Source organism: Calidris pugnax, unplaced genomic scaffold (assembly GCF_001431845.1).
Source record: "Calidris pugnax isolate Ruff unplaced genomic scaffold, ASM143184v1 scaffold1, whole genome shotgun sequence".
NCBI classification, from domain to species: Eukaryota; Metazoa; Chordata; class Aves; order Charadriiformes; family Scolopacidae; genus Calidris; species Calidris pugnax.
The window spans coordinates 5,824,532-5,830,322 of NW_015090800.1; positions in this window are offsets into that span (position 1 = coordinate 5,824,532).

Sequence of the window (5,791 nt, forward strand, 5' to 3'; positions counted from 1 at the left end):
AACTTATAGATGGTTGGTTGTTTTTTTTTTTTTTTTTTTTTTTTTTCTTGCTGAGTAAGGCAATTCTAGGAAGCTGATGGGTCAGATTCCTGTTTGGAGCAGAAAGTAGGCACTTTTTTTTTGGTGTAACTCCTGTTTACAGAGTGTGCAGACTGTTGCTGCACAAGCAACACCTGAGATTTCTGCAGAAAAAACCCCCAACTTGTTTTGTTTTAAGAGACAGCTGTTCAAAGTCCCTGTTTCTCTCTCTCTGCTCCGGTGATCTCAAAGAAACGCATCTGTTTCATGTGCTTTTTGCTTTCCTCCCCTGGGGAGGAAACCTTGGGGAATCCCTGCTCCCAGGGCAGCGAGGCCAAAGGAAATCAGGACAAATTCCCTTTGCAGGGTCTTTTTGCTCCTCCCAAAGCACCTTCCCTTCCCAGCAGGGGAGGTCTCCACTCCGACCCCTCTAAGGCTGCCTGTTTACTTCCAGAGAAGCTGTGAGGCCATGAACTGCCTCTCTGGAGCTCTTCCTACCTTGAAGCTCCTTACCCCACTGCAGGGAAGCACGGAGCTGTCGATCCCCCACCTCCAAATCGGAGCATCCCCCCTGCAAGTTAGCACCTTGCTGCTCTTTGGTCAGCTCTGGCTGGTCCTCCAGCTTCTCCACCAGCCGGTTTCTGGAAGCGGAGAGGCTCTGCTGCTCCACCTTCCAGGTGGCCCTGGGCTGAGTTTGGGAATGGTGTGGGAGGGTGTGCATCCTCAGACTACTTTTGGCAGTGGCTGTGAGCTGTTCCCTGTGCTGCCACAGCCAATGGGCTGAGTGGGGCATCGCTTGGGTCCCTCACCGTAGCTGACAAAGCCTGATTTTTTTATCTCTCCAGTAAGTTCCTCCCTTCTGAACTTACTAGCTTCTGTCTTTCCTCCTCAGGGAGCTGAGTGCGATGTCTGTGTTCATTAGCATTGTTAGGACAAAATTTGGACTGCAATAGGAAAGGGCTGTTGTTGGGTTTGCTCTGGTGTAGGCTCATGGCTTCTTTTCTAGCAGCAGGGTGTATGCTGGTACTGCTCTGCAGTCCAGGCCTTGCAGTAAGAAACTTGTAGGGTAAATAAAAATATCAAAGACCCAATCTCCTTTTCCCCTAGATCCCAGTTACGGTGAATTCCAGATTTAAAGGTTTAATTGGCTTTATATTTTTAATTATTTCCCCCCACCTGGACACATCACCATGGATGCTTGCATCTTTTTTTCTCTGATTGCCATGAAAACTGCACATCTGGGCTGTGACTGACTTAATGAAACCACATTTGCAGCACTCACCAGATGATTGGCAAGCAGTGCCTGACCCTCTGCATTTGGGTGCAGTGGTCAAGAATGAAGTGTCTTCTGTCAAGAAGAGCAGTGATGCTCTGAGCCTGTCTGGCTGAAGGAAAGTAATTAATCAGTTAATTAAAGTTAATGATGGAAAACTGGTTTTGTGTATTTCACCCTCTTACCTCTTGGTGTTTTATTTCTGGTGGGCATCAGCATTTGAATTCAATGGTGGCAAGAGGGTCATGTGGCTTGGAATTTGATATTCAAAAATGATAGAGTGAAGCATGTGAGCAGCAGCACCCCTTTCTTTCCACCTCAATGCAAGGAAACAATGCCAAGAAGCTGCCTGCTCCACATAGCTTGTGCCTTAGCTAATAACTGTCTCTGCCTTGTGCCTGGGCCACCAACCCCCTGGTTGACTTGGAAGGGTTAGCTTTCTCCAGGCATCAGCTGGATCTAATTTGAGGCTTAGCTTTTTCATCTCTGGCACTCATCAATAGAAAAATAGGATTGCCTTAAGTTATCAGAACTCGCAAATGACTCTTTACCTAAATTTTTGTGGCAAAAAAATGTCTAAGCCTGAAAGAAAGAGACTCGGTACCATGATATGTTGCAACTGACCACCAGAACAGGAATGACTTGTAGACAGAAGTTCAACCTCGGTGTGAAGCTTGCTTCAGGCGCAATCCCATCTGTCTGGGAAGATGTCTTAAAGGCTCTAGGTCTTGCTTGTGTTAAGTCTCAGAAGCCCCACCAAGCACCACCACAGTTCAGTAGATAAGTGGGAGGGAGCATGTTTCCAGCGCGTGAGCTGCTTTTTGCAGGGGTAACTCTGCACTCTGTGTGTCTACCTGCATTACTTTGCAGGCACCTCAGAGGGCAGGTGAGGAGAAGGTTAGAGAAAATGGGCAGCACAGGTCCCTCTGCTTCCCCCTGCCCTGCCTCAGGCTGAAGGTGACCACAGAAGCAAAACAAAGACACAAACTACTTCTAATGAGCAGCAGCTGGGAGTGGATGTGCTCTGGGATCATGGCAGGGAAGCTCTGCAGAGCCTTGTGGGGTGCCTGGGACCAGGTGGCATTTCGGGGGTTGGCTCTGGACTGTCAGGTGGTGCTTGTCTGTGCTGGCCCAGGAGCTCAACTGGGGCACTGCTCCTTCTGAGATGAGAGCAGCCTGGGATGTTTTGAAGAGGTAATGCCTTCTGGCAATGCAGGGGCTGTCTAAAAACCTGCTGTATTTCTGGAGGCTGGAAAAACTGAACCCATGTTTTATTCTTCTTGACATCTTGTGTAATGCCAAAGTTTTTCACTTTGTCATCTCTTACTTCAAAAACTTACTTTGGAGAAACCTTTAAAAACTTTTGTTCTGTCTACCAGTGACTGACTGTTGGATTTTCTCCCAGAATGGAAACTTTGTGTTCTGAGTAGTTACCTGCCCAGTACATCTCACGATTTTAAAAGTATCTCTTTTTTTTTTTTTTTTTAGAGTATGTGAATAAGTACGAACAGATTCTCTGAGATCCTTGCCGAGACCTTGCCTGTTTAAAACCAGATTATGGGTTTTCTGTGCAAGAATCAGTTAAGCGGGTGCAACCCTGTCTCACCTCTGAGAAAAGCTTTTCCTTTTTTCCTGCCAGAACATCCCTCTTCCAGGCAGACAGGGCACAGGGGCATCTAAAATCCCAGTCCTACCAATAGCTTTGATTTCATTCTTTCTGCAGACAGCCTGTTTCAGATTTATATCTTCATCTCAGAGGAATAAGGTGTGCAGAGCATAAGGAAAGACCATCATCCTCGTGGTCATAGAATCACAGAATAGCTTGGGTTGGAAGGGAGCTTAAAGATCATTGAGTTCCACCCCCCCTGCCATGGGCAGGGACACCTCCCGCCAGACCAGGTTGCTCAAAGGCCCATCCAGCCTGGCCTTGAACACTTCCAGGGATGGGGCAGCCACAGCTTCTCTGGTCCCAATATAGAGCTCCTTTACCTTCCCACCCTCCCCAGTCTAGCCTGTACCTAATCAATCTGCTGATCACACACATCTCACTTCTGGACCATGCCAGCAATACTGCTTTTGTAACCAGCCTGAAATTATGATCTCCTTTGGCATATGGTTTTGATAGGAAAATGCCCTCAAATTGGCTCCTTGTCTGCAAGAATAAGCTGGTGAGTTTTATTTTCTGGATGCAAACTGTCCATTTTCACATCAGGAGGTTGATGACTAGTCTTCAGAAGGATGATTATTCCTGCCCTCTCTCCCTAAAATATGCTCAGGCTGTTTCTGCAGTTACTCTGCAAGGCTTTGTTCAGGCTGCCCAGTTGCTGGTAAAGTGGAACAAGGGAAGAGCCCTGAGGAACTGGCGGTAGCTGCTAGAGTTGGGAGGAAAGCAAAAGGAGATACTAAGAAGATTGAAGTTTCCAAGTGCAGGAGTTTTTTTTCTTGCTACTCAACTATTGGCTGTATTATCAATGTATATATATAGGCATCTATACATACGTTCTTATAACTGCATAACCTTCTAGAGCTTTCATTTTGCCCATAAGTGAAATGGGGACACTTTGGAATTCAGAGCAGGAAAAAGCCTGTTCCTTGCTTGTGTGGGCACGGGGCCAGAGTGTTTGAGAGAGACAAGCTGCTAGGCAGAAGTCAAAGCAGAGGTAAGATGTGGAGCACGGCAGATCTGCCCGCCTGGGCGATCCTGCTGCCCTTGTGTTTGTGCCTGCAGCCCAAATGCCTGCGTGTTCATAGAATCATAGAATGGTTTGGGTTGAAAGGGACCTCAAAGATCGAGTTCCAACCCCCCTGCCATGGGCAGGGACACCTCCACTAGAGCAGGTTGCTCAAAGCCCCATCCAGCCTGGCCTTGAACACTTTCAGGGATGAGGCAGCCACAGCTTCCCTGGGCAACCTGTTCCAGTGTCTCACCACCCTCATAGTAAAGAATTTCTTCCTGAGATCTAATCTGAATCTTTTTTCTTCCAATTTAAAACCATTTCCCCTTGTCCTATCGTTACCCTTCCTGGCAAAGAGTCCCTCCCCAGCTCTTCTATAGGCACCCTTCAGGTATTGAAAGGCTGCTATAAGGTCTCCCCGGAGCCTTCTCTTCTCCAGGCTGAACAACCCCAACTCTCTCAGCCTGTCTTCATAGGAGAGGTGCTCCAGCCCTCTGATTATCTTCGTGGCCCTCCGCTGCATCTGTTCCAGCCGGTCCATGTCCTTCTTGTATTGAGGACTCCAAAGCTGGACACAGTACTCCAGGTGGGGTCTCATGAGTGCACAGTAGAGGGGCAGAATCGCTTCCCAAGACCTGCTGGCCACACTTCTCCTGTTGTCCCCTTAGTCTTGAGTTTGCTGTTCCAGAAGAGCAAGCGCACACTTGGGAAGCGCTGCTCTTTCCACCCTCTTCTGGGGGAACAACCATCAGCACTGGATGTAGCCGAGGCAGTGGAATGGGAATGGGCAGCTCTTGTTGCTGCCCTTCTGTTACGTGGAATTCATGTCACAGCCAGAGCAGATCTGAGAACATGGTCCTTTGGTCCCAGCTGATCTCCCCCTGTGCTCTACTGCTTTTGATCAGAGATGCAGAGAGAGGGACTCACCGAGCACCGTGCAAGCTTCACCCTTAGCTTCTGCATGCAGAGGAGCCGGGGGCAGAGCAGTGATATCTGCAGAGATGGTTCTCCAGTGCACGCTCTCCTGCAGGAGCATCATCCGTTTATCTCCTGTATGCAGAGCACAGTGCCCACAGACAGTCGTATCTTGCCCCACAGACAGCCCGGGCACAGAAGAGAGGCCTCAGCTGCTCTGCAGGCACCCAGTGGGGATGGGGATTTTCCTGACTTGGGGGTCTGGCCATTCGGGTCACTATTTGGAGGTGGGTATTTGCTAGGAAGGCTGTGTCTCAATGAGGTTGTCCAAATGGCTGCAGTAGCATCTTCTGTCACGGCAGGAACTGCTTTTGGCTCCTGCCGTTGGAGTTTCCAAATAGATGTGCCTTTCTGGGAGGGAGCTTAGTGGCTCCAGCAGGAGTCAATCCTTTATCTTTCTTTGGCTTCTCTCTTCACCGAGCAGTCTCCAGGTTCCTGTACTGTGCCAGCCGGTATCATTCCCTTTCTGTGCATATTTGTGACAACTTTGCTTGCTCCAGTCATGGTCACTTAAGCTGAATAATATTTTCAGGCTGGGAAAAGGCCAGTAGCAGGGTGGTTATCAGATAGAGGAAACACATCGTATTTGCTCTGGCCTTTGGTTCCCAGATAACACAACGGCAAATTGTGTTCCTGGAAGCTGGGGGGTGGCTTGTGAGATTACCCGGCCCCAGAACACGGGGAGGCAGTTTGTCACGTGTGACAGAGGCGCGGAGGGGGTGCTGGACGTGGGGAGCATAGCTGGTCTTGGTGCTTAGCAGAGGTCAGACGTGGCTGATGGCTTCTTCATGTCAAGAACACTGAAGCAACAGCAGCAATCGTGCCCTAGCTGCTCTCCTAAAAGTGCTTT